This window comes from Magallana gigas, chromosome 4, assembly GCF_963853765.1.
Source record: "Magallana gigas chromosome 4, xbMagGiga1.1, whole genome shotgun sequence".
NCBI lineage: Eukaryota > Metazoa > Mollusca > Bivalvia > Ostreida > Ostreidae > Magallana > Magallana gigas.
The window spans coordinates 886,943-905,303 of NC_088856.1; the positions used below are offsets into that span (position 1 = coordinate 886,943).

The following is an 18,361-nucleotide window of genomic DNA, read 5'->3' on the forward strand; positions in this document are numbered from 1 at the left end:
AATAGTAACTCAGTCAATTGATACCGTCTAATCAGAGCAACACGTAAGTTACACATGTTACACAATACGATTCACAATGTCCTTTGAGAGCAACATAATAGTAATACATCAGAACCCTAAGCCATCGCTATGGTCAACTGAGACCAACACAACATTATTCTAAAGAACCAAACCAATTGGTAGCTATACTAAAAGCAACTGAACAGTTGTACAATCCAGTTTCATAACAGTTCTCAAGGCAAATGATGATGCAGTTGATACCAAGTATCCAATGCTATTGGTACGGTCTACTAAGAACAACAAAACAGTCATACATTCGTACCCGACACAATTCAAACTTTCCACTGAGATCAACCCAACAACTTAGCACCTATTTACCTGGTATTATTCAGTACACTGACCTATGAATACTGTCTATTGAGTGAAATAAAACAGCTACACATTAGGATTTTTTGTCTATTGATAATGTCACTGAGAGAAACTTAACATCAATAGTGGTACCTAAGGCAATTGGTAGTCTTCTGAGAGCAACACAACATCTATACATTAATATAACTTGCCTATTCATAAACCTTCTGGTAAGAACATAACCATTCCACCTTAGTACAGTAGGCTAAACATATGTTCACCTAAGAAAACCATATTATCTTGTGCATGATACCCTAGCTTATTGATAATGTCCTCTGAGAGAAACATAATAATTGTACAATAGTACACTAGGCTATTGATGTGAATCACTAAGAACAAATTCCTATCATCCAATGAGACCAACATGGCATTTCATAATAACATCTTAGGCAATGATACAGTTCACTAGGATTAACACAACAGTTTTCAATTAGTAATCTAGCCTTTTGATCAAATGTCATTGGAAGAGCTACCAATTGTACAATAGTAACTCAGGCAATTGATACCGTCTAATCAGAGCAACACGTAAGTTACACATGTTACACAATACGATTCACACTGTCCTTTGAGAGCAACATAATAGTAATACATCAGAACCCTAAGCCATCGATATGGTCAACTGAGACCAACACAACATTATTCTAAAGAACCAAACCAATTGGTAGCTATACTAAAAGCAACTGAACAGTTGTACGGTCTACTAAGAACAACAAAACAGTCATACATTCGTAACCGACACAATTCAAACTTTCCACTGAGAGCAACCCAACAACTTAACACCTATTTACCGGGTATTAATCAGTACACTCTGACCTATGAATACTGTCTATTGAGTGAAATAAAACAGCTACACATTAGTATTTTTTGTCTATTGATAATGTCACTGAGAGAAACTTAACATCAATAGTGGTACCTAAGGCAATTGGTAGTCTTCTGAGAGCAACACAACATCTATACATTAATATAACTTGTCTATTCATAAACCTCCTGGTAAGAACATAACCATTCCACCTTAGTACAGTAGGCTAAACATATTTTCACCTAAGAAAACCATATTATCTTATGCATGATACCCTAGCTTATTGATAATGTCCTCTGAGAGAAACATAATAATTGTACAATAGTACACTAGGCTATTGATGTGAATTACTAAGAACAAATTCCTATCATCCAATGAGACCAACATGGCATTTCATAATAACATCTTAGGCAATGATACAGTTTACTAGGATTAACACAACAGTTTTTAATAAGTAATCTAGCCTTTTGATCAAATGTCATTGGAAGAGCTACCAATTGTACAATAGTAACTCAGTCAATTGATACCGTCTAATCAGAGCAACACGTAAGTTACACATGTTACACAATACGATTCACAATGTCCTTTGAGAGCAACATAATAGTAATACATCAGAACCCTAAGCCATCGCTATGGTCAACTGAGACCAACACAACATTATTCTAAAGAACCAAACCAATTGGTAGCTATACTAAAAGCAACTGAACAGTTGTACAATCCAGTTTCATAACAGTTCTCAAGGCAAATGATGATGCATTTGATACCAAGTATCCAATGCTATTGGTACGGTCTACTAAGAACAACAAAACAGTCATACATTCGTACCCGACACAATTCAAACTTTCCACTGAGATCAACCCAACAACTTAACACCTATTAACCTGGTATTATTCAGTACACTGACCAATGAATACTGTCTATTGAGTGAAATAAAACAGCTACACATTAGTATTTTTTGTCTATTGATAATGTCACTGAGAGAAACTTAACATCAATAGTGGTACCTAAGGCAATTGGTAGTCTTCTGAGAGCAACACAACATCTATACATCAATATAACTTGTCTATTCATAAACCTCCTGGTAAGAACATAACCATTCCACCTTAGTACAGTAGGCTAAACATATTTTCACCTAAGAAAACCATATTATCTTATGCACGATACCCTAGCTTATTGATAATGTCCTCTGAGAGAAACATAATAATTGTACAATAGTACACTAGGCTATTGATGTGAATCACTAAGAACAAATTCCTATCATCCAATGAGACCAACATGACATTTCATAATAACATCTTAGGCAATGATACAGTTCACTAGGATTAACACAACAGTTTTCAATAAGTAATCTAGCCTTTTGATCAAATGTCATTGGAAGAGCTACCAATTGTACAATAGTAACTCAGTCAATTGATACCGTCTAATCAGGAGAACACGTAACTTAAACATATGTTACACAATACGATTCACACTGTCCTTTGAGAGCAACATAATAGTAATACATCAGAACCCTAAGCCATCGCTATGGTCAACTGAGACCAACACAACATTATTCTAAAGAACCAAACCAATTGGTAGCTATACTAAAAGCAACTGAACAGTTGTACAATCCAGTTTCATAACAGTTCTCAAGGCAAATGATGATGCAGTTGATACCAAGTATCCAATGCTATTGGTACGGTCTACTAAGAACAACAAAACAGTCATACATTCGTACCCGACACAATTCAAACTTTCCACTGAGAGCAACCCAACAACTTAGCACCTATTTACCGGGTATTAATCAGTACACTGACCTATGAATACTGTCTATTGAGTGAAATAAAACAGCTACACATTAGTATTTTTTGTCTATTGATAATGTCACTGAGAGAAACTTAACATCAATAGTGGTACCTAAGGCAATTGGTAGTCTTCTGAGAGCAACACAACATCTATACATTAATATAACTTGTCTATTCATAAACCTCCTGGTAAGAACATAACCATTCCACCTTAGTACAGTAGGCTAAACATATTTTCACCTAAGAAAACCATATTATCTTATGCATGATACCCTAGCTTATTGATAATGTCCTCTGAGAGAAACATAATAATTGTACAATAGTACACTAGGCTATTGATGTGAATCACTAAGAACAAATTCCTATCATCCAATGAGACCAACATGGCATTTCATAATAACATCTTAGGCAATGATACAGTTCACTAGGATTAACACAACAGTTTTCAATAAGTAATCTAGCCTTTTGATCAAATGTCATTGGAAGAGCTACCAATTGTACAATAGTAACTCAGTCAATTGATACCGTCTAATCAGAGCAACACGTAAGTTACACATGTTACACAATACGATTCACAATGTCCTTTGAGAGCAACATAATAGTAATACATCAGAACCCTAAGCCATCGCTATGGTCAACTGAGACCAACACAACATTATTCTAAAGAACCAAACCAATTGGTAGCTATACTAAAAGCAACTGAACAGTTGTACAATCCAGTTTCATAACAGTTCTCAAGGCAAATGATGATGCAGTTGATACCAAGTATCCAATGCTATTGGTACGGTCTACTAAGAACAACAAAACAGTCATACATTCGTACCCGACACAATTCAAACTTTCCACTGAGATCAACCCAACAACTTAGCACCTATTTACCTGGTATTATTCAGTACACTGACCTATGAATACTGTCTATTGAGTGAAATAAAACAGCTACACATTAGGATTTTTTGTCTATTGATAATGTCACTGAGAGAAACTTAACATCAATAGTGGTACCTAAGGCAATTGGTAGTCTTCTGAGAGCAACACAACATCTATACATTAATATAACTTGCCTATTCATAAACCTTCTGGTAAGAACATAACCATTCCACCTTAGTACAGTAGGCTAAACATATGTTCACCTAAGAAAACCATATTATCTTGTGCATGATACCCTAGCTTATTGATAATGTCCTCTGAGAGAAACATAATAATTGTACAATAGTACACTAGGCTATTGATGTGAATCACTAAGAACAAATTCCTATCATCCAATGAGACCAACATGGCATTTCATAATAACATCTTAGGCAATGATACAGTTCACTAGGATTAACACAACAGTTTTCAATAAGTAATCTAGCCTTTTGATCAAATGTCATTGGAAGAGCTACCAATTGTACAATAGTAACTCAGTCAATTGATACCGTCTAATCAGAGCAACACGTAAGTTACACATGTTACACAATACGATTCACACTGTCCTTTGAGAGCAACATAATAGTAATACATCAGAACCCTAAGCCATCGATATGGTCAACTGAGACCAACACATCATTATTCTAAAGAACCAAACCAATTGGTAGCTATACTAAAAGCAACTGAACAGTTGTACGGTCTACTAAGAACAACAAAACAGTCATACATTCGTAACCGACACAATTCAAACTTTCCACTGAGAGCAACCCAACAACTTAACACCTATTTACCGGGTATTAATCAGTACACTGACCTATGAATACTGTCTATTGAGTGAAATAAAACAGCTACACATTAGTATTTTTTGTCTATTGATAATGTCACGTCACTGAGAGAAACTTAACATCAATAGTGGTACCTAAGGCAAATGGTAGTCTTCTGAGAGCAACACAACATCTATACATTAATATAACTTGTCTATTCATAAACCTCCTGGTAAGAACATAACCATTCCACCTTAGTACAGTAGGCTAAACATATTTTCACCTAAGAAAACCATATTATCTTATGCATGATACCCTAGCTTATTGATAATGTCCTCTGAGAGAAACATAATAATTGTACAATAGTACACTAGGCTATTGATGTGAATCACTAAGAACAAATTCCTATCATCCAATGAGACCAACATGGCATTTCATAATAACATCTTAGGCAATGATACAGTTCACTAGGATTAACACAACAGTTTTCAATAAGTAATCTAGCCTTTTGATCAAATGTCATTGGAAGAGCTACCAATTGTACAATAGTAACTCAGTCAATTGATACCGTCTAATCAGAGCAACACGTAAGTTACACATGTTACACAATACGATTCACAATGTCCTTTGAGAGCAACATAATAGTAATACATCAGAACCCTAAGCCATCGCTATGGTCAACTGAGACCAACACAACATTATTCTAAAGAACCAAACCAATTGGTAGCTATACTAAAAGCAACTGAACAGTTGTACAATCCAGTTTCATAACAGTTCTCAAGGCAAATGATGATGCAGTTGATACCAAGTATCCAATGCTATTGGTACGGTCTACTAAGAACAACAAAACAGTCATACATTCGTACCCGACACAATTCAAACTTTCCACTGAGATCAACCCAACAACTTAGCACCTATTTACCTGGTATTATTCAGTACACTGACCTATGAATACTGTCTATTGAGTGAAATAAAACAGCTACACATTAGGATTTTTTGTCTATTGATAATGTCACTGAGAGAAACTTAACATCAATAGTGGTACCTAAGGCAATTGGTAGTCTTCTGAGAGCAACACAACATCTATACATTAATATAACTTGCCTATTCATAAACCTTCTGGTAAGAACATAACCATTCCACCTTAGTACAGTAGGCTAAACATATGTTCACCTAAGAAAACCATATTATCTTGTGCATGATACCCTAGCTTATTGATAATGTCCTCTGAGAGAAACATAATAATTGTACAATAGTACACTAGGCTATTGATGTGAATCACTAAGAACAAATTCCTATCATCCAATGAGACCAACATGGCATTTCATAATAACATCTTAGGCAATGATACAGTTCACTAGGATTAACACAACAGTTTTCAATAAGTAATCTAGCCTTTTGATCAAATGTCATTGGAAGAGCTACCAATTGTACAATAGTAACTCAGTCAATTGATACCGTCTAATCAGAGCAACACGTAAGTTACACATGTTACACAATACGATTCACACTGTCCTTTGAGAGCAACATAATAGTAATACATCAGAACCCTAAGCCATCGATATGGTCAACTGAGACCAACACATCATTATTCTAAAGAACCAAACCAATTGGTAGCTATACTAAAAGCAACTGAACAGTTGTACGGTCTACTAAGAACAACAAAACAGTCATACATTCGTAACCGACACAATTCAAACTTTCCACTGAGAGCAACCCAACAACTTAACACCTATTTACCGGGTATTAATCAGTACACTGACCTATGAATACTGTCTATTGAGTGAAATAAAACAGCTACACATTAGTATTTTTTGTCTATTGATAATGTCACGTCACTGAGAGAAACTTAACATCAATAGTGGTACCTAAGGCAAATGGTAGTCTTCTGAGAGCAACACAACATCTATACATTAATATAACTTGTCTATTCATAAACCTCCTGGTAAGAACATAACCATTCCACCTTAGTACAGTAGGCTAAACATATTTTCACCTAAGAAAACCATATTATCTTATGCATGATACCCTAGCTTATTGATAATGTCCTCTGAGAGAAACATAATAATTGTACAATAGTACAATAGGCTATTGATGTGAATCACTAAGAACAAATTCCTATCATCCAATGAGACCAACATGGCATTTCATAATAACATCTTAGGCAATGATACAGTTTACTAGGATTAACACAACAGTTTTTAATAAGTAATCTAGCCTTTTGATCAAATGTCATTGGAAGAGCTACCAATTGTACAATAGTAACTCAGTCAATTGATACCGTCTAATCAGAGCAACACGTAAGTTACACATGTTACACAATACGATTCACAATGTCCTTTGAGAGCAACATAATAGTAATACATCAGAACCCTAAGCCATCGCTATGGTCAACTGAGACCAACACAACATTATTCTAAAGAACCAAACCAATTGGTAGCTATACTAAAAGCAACTGAACAGTTGTACAATCCAGTTTCATAACAGTTCTCAAGGCAAATGATGATGCATTTGATACCAAGTATCCAATGCTATTGGTACGGTCTACTAAGAACAACAAAACAGTCATACATTCGTACCCGACACAATTCAAACTTTCCACTGAGATCAACCCAACAACTTAACACCTATTAACCTGGTATTATTCAGTACACTGACCAATGAATACTGTCTATTGAGTGAAATAAAACAGCTACACATTAGTATTTTTTGTCTATTGATAATGTCACTGAGAGAAACTTAACATCAATAGTGGTACCTAAGGCAATTGGTAGTCTTCTGAGAGCAACACAACATCTATACATCAATATAACTTGTCTATTCATAAACCTCCTGGTAAGAACATAACCATTCCACCTTAGTACAGTAGGCTAAACATATTTTCACCTAAGAAAACCATATTATCTTATGCATGATACCCTAGCTTATTGATAATGTCCTCTGAGAGAAACATAATAATTGTACAATAGTACACTAGGCTATTGATGTGAATCACTAAGAACAAATTCCTATCATCCAATGAGACCAACATGACATTTCATAATAACATCTTAGGCAATGATACAGTTCACTAGGATTAACACAACAGTTTTCAATAAGTAATCTAGCCTTTTGATCAAATGTCATTGGAAGAGCTACCAATTGTACAATAGTAACTCAGTCAATTGATACCGTCTAATCAGGAGAACACGTAACTTAAACATATGTTACACAATACGATTCACACTGTCCTTTGAGAGCAACATAATAGTAATACATCAGAACCCTAAGCCATCGCTATGGTCAACTGAGACCAACACAACATTATTCTAAAGAACCAAACCAATTGGTAGCTATACTAAAAGCAACTGAACAGTTGTACAATCCAGTTTCATAACAGTTCTCAAGGCAAATGATGATGCAGTTGATACCAAGTATCCAATGCTATTGGTACGGTCTACTAAGAACAACAAAACAGTCATACATTCGTACCCGACACAATTCAAACTTTCCACTGAGAGCAACCCAACAACTTAGCACCTATTTACCGGGTATTAATCAGTACACTGACCTATGAATACTGTCTATTGAGTGAAATAAAACAGCTACACATTAGTATTTTTTGTCTATTGATAATGTCACTGAGAGAAACTTAACATCAATAGTGGTACCTAAGGCAATTGGTAGTCTTCTGAGAGCAACACAACATCTATACATTAATATAACTTGTCTATTCATAAACCTCCTGGTAAGAACATAACCATTCCACCTTAGTACAGTAGGCTAAACATATTTTCACCTAAGAAAACCATATTATCTTATGCATGATACCCTAGCTTATTGATAATGTCCTCTGAGAGAAACATAATAATTGTACAATAGTACACTAGGCTATTGATGTGAATCACTAAGAACAAATTCCTATCATCCAATGAGACCAACATGGCATTTCATAATAACATCTTAGGCAATGATACAGTTCACTAGGATTAACACAACAGTTTTCAATAAGTAATCTAGCCTTTTGATCAAATGTCATTGGAAGAGCTACCAATTGTACAATAGTAACTCAGTCAATTGATACCGTCTAATCAGAGCAACACGTAAGTTACACATGTTACACAATACGATTCACAATGTCCTTTGAGAGCAACATAATAGTAATACATCAGAACCCTAAGCCATCGCTATGGTCAACTGAGACCAACACAACATTATTCTAAAGAACCAAACCAATTGGTAGCTATACTAAAAGCAACTGAACAGTTGTACAATCCAGTTTCATAACAGTTCTCAAGGCAAATGATGATGCAGTTGATACCAAGTATCCAATGCTATTGGTACGGTCTACTAAGAACAACAAAACAGTCATACATTCGTACCCGACACAATTCAAACTTTCCACTGAGATCAACCCAACAACTTAGCACCTATTTACCTGGTATTATTCAGTACACTGACCTATGAATACTGTCTATTGAGTGAAATAAAACAGCTACACATTAGGATTTTTTGTCTATTGATAATGTCACTGAGAGAAACTTAACATCAATAGTGGTACCTAAGGCAATTGGTAGTCTTCTGAGAGCAACACAACATCTATACATTAATATAACTTGCCTATTCATAAACCTTCTGGTAAGAACATAACCATTCCACCTTAGTACAGTAGGCTAAACATATGTTCACCTAAGAAAACCATATTATCTTGTGCATGATACCCTAGCTTATTGATAATGTCCTCTGAGAGAAACATAATAATTGTACAATAGTACACTAGGCTATTGATGTGAATCACTAAGAACAAATTCCTATCATCCAATGAGACCAACATGGCATTTCATAATAACATCTTAGGCAATGATACAGTTCACTAGGATTAACACAACAGTTTTCAATAAGTAATCTAGCCTTTTGATCAAATGTCATTGGAAGAGCTACCAATTGTACAATAGTAACTCAGTCAATTGATACCGTCTAATCAGAGCAACACGTAAGTTACACATGTTACACAATACGATTCACACTGTCCTTTGAGAGCAACATAATAGTAATACATCAGAACCCTAAGCCATCGATATGGTCAACTGAGACCAACACATCATTATTCTAAAGAACCAAACCAATTGGTAGCTATACTAAAAGCAACTGAACAGTTGTACGGTCTACTAAGAACAACAAAACAGTCATACATTCGTAACCGACACAATTCAAACTTTCCACTGAGAGCAACCCAACAACTTAACACCTATTTACCGGGTATTAATCAGTACACTGACCTATGAATACTGTCTATTGAGTGAAATAAAACAGCTACACATTAGTATTTTTTGTCTATTGATAATGTCACGTCACTGAGAGAAACTTAACATCAATAGTGGTACCTAAGGCAAATGGTAGTCTTCTGAGAGCAACACAACATCTATACATTAATATAACTTGTCTATTCATAAACCTCCTGGTAAGAACATAACCATTCCACCTTAGTACAGTAGGCTAAACATATTTTCACCTAAGAAAACCATATTATCTTATGCATGATACCCTAGCTTATTGATAATGTCCTCTGAGAGAAACATAATAATTGTACAATAGTACAATAGGCTATTGATGTGAATCACTAAGAACAAATTCCTATCATCCAATGAGACCAACATGGCATTTCATAATAACATCTTAGGCAATGATACAGTTTACTAGGATTAACACAACAGTTTTTAATAAGTAATCTAGCCTTTTGATCAAATGTCATTGGAAGAGCTACCAATTGTACAATAGTAACTCAGTCAATTGATACCGTCTAATCAGAGCAACACGTAAGTTACACATGTTACACAATACGATTCACAATGTCCTTTGAGAGCAACATAATAGTAATACATCAGAACCCTAAGCCATCGCTATGGTCAACTGAGACCAACACAACATTATTCTAAAGAACCAAACCAATTGGTAGCTATACTAAAAGCAACTGAACAGTTGTACAATCCAGTTTCATAACAGTTCTCAAGGCAAATGATGATGCATTTGATACCAAGTATCCAATGCTATTGGTACGGTCTACTAAGAACAACAAAACAGTCATACATTCGTACCCGACACAATTCAAACTTTCCACTGAGATCAACCCAACAACTTAGCACCTATTTACCTGGTATTATTCAGTACACTGACCTATGAATACTGTCTATTGAGTGAAATAAAACAGCTACACATTAGTATTTTTTGTCTATTGATAATGTCACTGAGAGAAACTTAACATCAATAGTGGTACCTAAGGCAATTGGTAGTCTTCTGAGAGTAACACAACATCTATACATTAATATAACTTGTCTATTCATAAACCTCCTGGTAAGAACATAACCATTGCACCTTAGTACAGTAGGCTAAACATATGTTCACCTAAGAAAACCATATTATCTTATGCATGATACCCTAGCTTATTGATAATGTCCTCTGAGAAAGACATAATAATTGTACAATAGTACACTAGGCTATTGATGTGAATCACTAAGAACAAATTCCTATCATCCAATGAGACCAACATGGCATTTCATAATAACATCTTAGGCAATGATACAGTTCACTAGGATTTACACAACAGTTTTCAATAAGTAATCTAGCCTTTTGATCAAATGTCATTGGAAGAGCTACCAATTGTACAACAGTAACTCAGGCAATTGATACCGTCTAATCAGAGCAACACGTAAGTTACACATATGTTACACAATACGATTCACACTGTCCTTTGAGAGCAACATAATAGTAATACATCAGAACCCTAAGCCATCGATATGGTCAACTGAGACCAACACAACATTATTCTAAAGAACCAAACCAATTGGTAGCTATACTAAAAGCAACTGAACAGTTGTACAATCCAGTTTCATAATAGTACTCAAGGCAAATGATGATGCAGTTAATACCAAGTATCCAATGCTATTGGTACGGTCTACTAAGAACAACAAAACAGTCATACATTCGTACCCGACACAATTCAAACTTTCCACTGAGAGCAACCCAACAACTTAGCACCTATTTACCTGGTATTAATCAGTACACTGACTTATGAATACTGTCTATTGAGTGAAATAAAACAGCTACACATTAGTATTTTCTGTCTATTGATAATGTCACTGAGAGAAACTTAACATCAATAGTGGTACCTAAGGCAATTGGTAGTCTTCTGAGTGCAACACAACATCTATACATTAATATAACTTGTCTATTCATAAACCTCCTGGTAAGAACATAACCATTGCAACCTAGTACAGTAGGCTAAACATATGTTCACCTAAGAAAACCATATTATGTTATGCATGATACCCTAGCTTATTGATAATGTCCTCTGAGAGAAACATAATAATTGTACAATAGTACACTAGGCTATTGATGTGAATCACTAAGAACAAATTCCTATCATCCAATGAGACCAACATGGCATTTCATAATAACATCTTAGGCAATGATACAGTTCACTAGGATTTACACAACAGTTTTCAGTAAGTAATCTAGCCTTTTGATCAAATGTCATTGGAAGAGCTACCAATTGTACAATAGTAACTCAGGCAATTGATACCGTCTAATCAGAGCAACACGTAAGATACACATATGTTACACAATACGATTCACACTGTCCTTTGAGAGCAACATAATAGTAATACATCAGAACCCTAAGCCATCGATATGGTCAACTGAGAGCAACACAACATTATTCTAAAGAACCAAACCAATTGGTAGCTATACTGAAAGCAACTGAACAGTTGTACAATCCAGTTTCATGACAGTACTCAAGGCAAATGATGATGCAGTTGATACCAAGTATCCAATGCTATTGGTACGGTCTACTAAAAACAACAAAACAGTCATACATTAGTACCCGACACAATTCATACTTTCCACTGAGAGCAACCCAACAACTAAGCACCTATTTACCTGGTATTAATCAGTACACTGACCTACGAATACGGACTACTGAGTGAAATAAAACAGCTACACATTAGTATTTTTTGTCTATTGATAATGTCACTGAGAGAAACTTAACATCAATAGTGGTACCTAAGGCAATTGGTAGTCTTCTGAGAGCAACACAACATCTATACATTAATATAACTTGTCTATTCATAAACCTTCTGGTAAGAACATAACCATTGCACCTTAGTACAGTAGGCTAAACATATGTTCACCTAAGAAAACCATATTATCTTATGTATGATACCCTAGCTTATTCATAAGGTCCTCTGAGAGAAACATAATAATTGTACAATAGTATACCAGGCTATTGATGTGAATCACTAAGAACAAATTCCTATCATCCAATGAGACCAACATGGCATTTCATAATAACATCTTAGGCAATGATACAGTTCACTAGGATTAACACAACAGTTTTCAATAAGTAATCTAGCCTTTTGATCAAATGTCATTGGAAGAGCTACCAATTGTACAACAGTAACTCAGGCAATTGATACCGTCTAATCAGAGCAACACGTAAGTTACACATATGTTACACAATACGATTCACATTGTCCTTTGAGAGCAACATAATAGTAATACATCAGAACCCTAAGCCATCGATATGGTCAACTGAGACCAACACAACATTATTCTAAAGAACCAAACCAATTGGTAGCTATAATGAAAGCAACTGAACAGTTGTACAATCCAGTTTCATAACAGTTCTCAAGGCAAATGATGATGCAGTTGATACCAAGTATCCAATGCTAATGGTACGCTCCATTAAGAACAACAAAACAGTCATACATTCGTACCCGACACAATTCAAACTTTCCACTGAGAGCAACCCAACAACTTTGCACCTATTTACCTGGTATTATTCAGTACACTGACTTATGAATATGGTCTATTGAGTGAAATAAAACACATTACTATTTTTTGTCTATTGATAATGTCTCGGAGAGAAACTTAACATCAATAGTGGTACCTAAGGCAATTGGTAGTCTTCTGAGAGCAACACAACATCTATACATTAATATAACTTGTCTATTCATAAACCTTCTGGTAAGAACATAACCATTGCATCTTAGTACAGTAGGCTAAACATATGTTCACCTAAGAAAACCATATTATCTTATGCATGATACCCTAGCTTATTCATAAGGTCCTCTGAGAGAAACATAATAATTGTGCAATAGTACACTAGGCTATTGATGTGAATCACTAAGAACAAATTCCTATCATCCAATGAGACCAACATGGCATTTCATAATAACATCTTAGGCAATGATACAGGTCACTAGGATTAACACAACAGTTTTCAATAAGTAATCTAGCCTTTTGATCAAATGTCATTGGAAAAGCTACCAATTGTACAATAGTAACTCAGGCAATTGATACCGTCTAATCAGAGCAACACGTAAGTTACACATATGTTACACAATACGATTCACAATGTCCTTTGAAAGCAACATATTAGAAATACATCAGAACCCTAAGCCATCGATATGGTCAACTGAGACCAACACAACATTATTCTAAAGAACCAAACCAATTGGTAGCTATACTAAAAGCAACTGAACAGTTGTACAATCCAGTTTCATAACAGTACTCAAGGCATATGATGATGCAGTTGATACCAAATATCCAATGCTATTGGTACGGTCTACTAAGAACAACAAAACAGTCATACATTAGTACCCGGCACAATTCATACTTTCCACTGAGAGCAACCCAACAACTTAGCACCTATTTACCTGGTATTATTCAGTACACTGACCTATGAATACTGTCTATTGAGTGAAATAAAACAGCTACACATTAGTATTTTTTGTCTATTGATAATGTCACTGAGAGAAACCTAACATCAATAGTGGTACCTAAGGCAATTGGTAGTCTTCTGAGAGTAACACAACATCTATACATTAATATAACTTGTCTATTCATAAACCTTCTGGTAAGAACATAACCATTGCACCTTAGTACAGTAGGCTAAACATATGTTCACCTCAGAAAAACATATTATCTTATGCATGATACCCTAGCTTATTCATAAGGTCCTCTGAGAGAAACATAATAATTGTACAATAGTACACTAGGCTATTGATGTGAATCACTAAGAACAAATTCCTATCATCCAATGAGACCAACATGGCATTTCATAATAACATCTTAGGCAATGATACAGTTCACTAGGATTTACACAACAGTTTTCAATAAGTAATCTAGCCTTTTGATCAAATGTCATTGGAAAAGCTACCAATTGTACAATAGTAACTCAGGCAATTGATACCGTCTAATCAGAGCAACACGTAAGTTACACAAATGTTACACAATACGATTCACATTGTCCTTTGAGAGCAACATATTAGTAATACATCAGAACCCTAAGCCATCGATATGGTCAACTGAGAGCAACACAACATTATTCTAAAGAACCAAACCAATTGGTAGCTATACTAAAAGCAACTGAACAGTTGTACAATCCAGTTTCATAACAGTACTCAAGGCATATGATGATGCAGTTGATACCAAATATCCAATGCTATTGGTACGGTCTACTAAGAACAACAAAACAGTCATACATTCGTACCCGACACAATTCAAACTTTCCACTGAGATCAACCCAACAACTTAGCACCTATTTACCTGGTATTAATCAGTACACTGACTTATGAATACTGTCTACTGAGTGAAATAAAACAGCTACACATTAGTATTTTTTGTCTATTGATAATGTCACTGAGAGAAACTTAACATCAATAGTGGTACCTAAGGCAATTGGTAGTCTTCTGAGAGCAACACAACATCTATACATTAATATAACTTGCCTATTCATAAACCTTCTGGTAAGAACATAACCATTCCACCTTAGTACAGTAGGCTAAACATATGTTCACCTAAGAAAACCATATTATCTTATGCATGATACCCTAGCTTATTGATAATGTCCTCTGAGAGAAACATAATAATTGTACAATAGTACACTAGGCTATTGATGTGAATCACTAAGAACAAATTCCTATCATCCAATGAGACCAACATGGCATTTCATAATAACATCTTAGGCAATGATACAGTTCACTAGGATTAACACAACAGTTTTCAATAAGTAATCTAGCATTTTGATCAAATGTCATTGGAAGAGCTACCAATTGTACAACAGTAACTCAGGCAATTGATACCGTCTAATCAGAGCAACACGTAAGTTACACATGTTACACAATACGATTCACAATGTCCTTTGAGAGCAACATAATAGTAATACATCAGAACCCTAAGCCATCGCTATGGTCAACTGAGACCAACACAACATTATTCTAAAGAACCAAACCAATTGGTAGCTATACTAAAAGCAACTGAACAGTTGTACAATCCAGTTTCATAACAGTTCTCAAGGCAAATGATGATGCAGTTGATACCAAGTATCCAATGCTATTGGTACGGTCTACTAAGAACAACAAAACAGTCATACATTCGTACCCGACACAATTCAAACTTTCCACTGAGATCAACCCAACAACTTAGCACCTATTTACCTGGTATTAATCAGTACACTGACTTATGAATACTGTCTACTGAGTGAAATAAAACAGCTACACATTAGTATTTTTTGTCTATTGATAATGTCACTGAGAGAAACTTAACATCAATAGTGGTACCTAAGGCAATTGGTAGTCTTCTGAGAGCAACACAACATCTATACATAAAGATAACTTGCCTATTCATAAACCTTCTGGTAAGAACATAACCATTGCACCTTAGTACAGTAGGCTAAACATATGTTCACCTAAGAAAACCATATTATGTTATGGTATACTAAGAGCAACAAAACAGTGATTCATTCATACCCGACACAATTTATTTTTTCCACTGAGAGCAACCCAACAGCTATGTACCTGTACTCAGGATATTGAAACTGTCAATATGGGAGCAACATTATATTTATTAATATGAACTGGTCAATTGCTATAGTCCACTGAGATCAACTTTACAGCTATATCACTGGTATTCATCAACTGGGCATGAAATATAAACTTTGATAAGACCCCTGGAACAAACTAAGAGGTAAAAAGGTATTTTTTATTCGACCATTTGATGCTTTGTAGCGATAACTTTTATATGTGGAGCAGAAAAAAATTCCCTAGGGCAGAAAGTAAAAAAAATTGAAAAAAATGTGTAAAATTGACACATTTCAAACCAAATCAAATTTCAAATCCTATAGAATTTTATGTTTAAAATTAACAAACTTTGAGATGAGGTATAAGTAGTAGAAATTCAGATAAGAAGTTTCATTAAAAAAGCTAGGACAGAACAAATTAGACCCGGTTTCGTTGAGTGATTTTCCCATCGATGAAAATGAAGGGAGGGTAATTGGAGGGTTATAATTTCTTACACCTTTACAAAGACATGAAATCATTAAAAAAGGATGGATACTCTAAGTATTCCGGTCTCTGTAGACTTAGGCAAGACCACAAATGAGCTACATCGTGATGGAAACGAATAAGTGGCATCAACGAAACCTGTATTTTAACAGTTTTATAAAACATACGCTTTTGGAACCCAAGATTGGCGATGATTATAAAAAAAAGCCTCCCTCATCTATTTCATCAACAATAAAAAGGGAAAAAATGCTTCCCTCTCACATCCATTTCTAGAAAAGTTGACCCGAGAACCATTATTTCAACTTTATGTGGCCTTAGTTCATTAACTAAACTCTCAGAGTATTATAAATGAAATAGAATTTACTGTTAAATGCTTTGAGACTAACTTGAGACCAGGAAAATAATGACTTGCTTGGTTTCTAAGAGAGAAAATTAAATATAAGCATACCCACCCCTAAAAACAAATGGGTTTCACAGGTTGAAAAACAAACTCAACACCATCCAGGAAGTTGTATCATTATGCGTGTCTAAAAAAAAAATAGTTCCATTAAATTCAATGTGATCATTCCACTAAAGTGATAGTTTTCCTAGCAAATAAGTCCAGAATCAATACTACTAAGATAAGATACCATAAAAAGAAACGAGATATCTGTGATAACCCCTAGTGATACCCGGCTCTAATGTGAAAATACATGAAAGGCAAAGTCATCATTTTAACAGGAGGTTGATGTTTGTTTTGTAAAAAAAAAACCAAATCATACCATATAGCATGTCTAAAAAAAGAGTGTGATAAAATTTCAAGCAGCTCTGATGAATAGTTGCTGAGAAATCTCTGATGACTATTTGTTTGAAATGTAAGGCTACAAATAAATAAAGGTGTCATTTAACAGGAAGTTGACATCTCATTAGTACAAAAATGAATCCCACCATAAGGCATGCCTAAGCAAAAGGTGTGTTAAAATTTCAAGCATCTGCGATAAAAAAAATTGTTAATAATATGGACATACACAGAGAAGGACAGATAGACACACAAGGGTAAACAGTTTACCCCCTCTCCTTCCGAGCGGGGGTATTATTAGTTAATAGTCATGTAGTGACCGGGAACGGGATAATACCTGGTTAGTAAATTTCATACCTGGTGAGGCAAATTTACTAACCAGGTATCATCCCATACCCGGTCACTACATGACTATGTAATGATTATATCGTACCGACTGCCTTTGTGTTAATGACATAAAATTAATTCAACACTGAAAATCAAGCGTCTTATAACAAAGTTACAAGTTTCAATCTGGGTACAAAACCTGACGTCACAATACTCTAAGAATGATGTCATAATCCTCAAAGAGAAGATATATTTTGTTCTGACTGTGTATGGAA

The 18,361-nt window shown here is 35.0% G+C and overlaps 1 protein-coding gene and 1 long non-coding RNA gene across 4 annotated transcripts in view; one reads left to right on the plus strand and one right to left on the minus strand.

Annotated features, from left to right (window-relative positions):
• The window catches only part of LOC105322734 (interferon-induced protein 44), a 174,631-nt gene that overhangs the window by 99,081 nt on the left and 57,189 nt on the right, over nucleotides 1-18,361 (plus strand). The window lies entirely within an intron of this gene.
• The window catches only part of LOC105324397 (uncharacterized), a 55,976-nt gene that overhangs the window by 36,044 nt on the left and 1,571 nt on the right, over nucleotides 1-18,361 (minus strand). Inside the window, exon 3 of the long non-coding RNA XR_010712600.1 lies at nucleotides 17,434-17,508. This is a non-coding gene — a long non-coding RNA (uncharacterized lncRNA). The remainder of the gene's footprint in view (nucleotides 1-17,433; nucleotides 17,509-18,361) is intronic.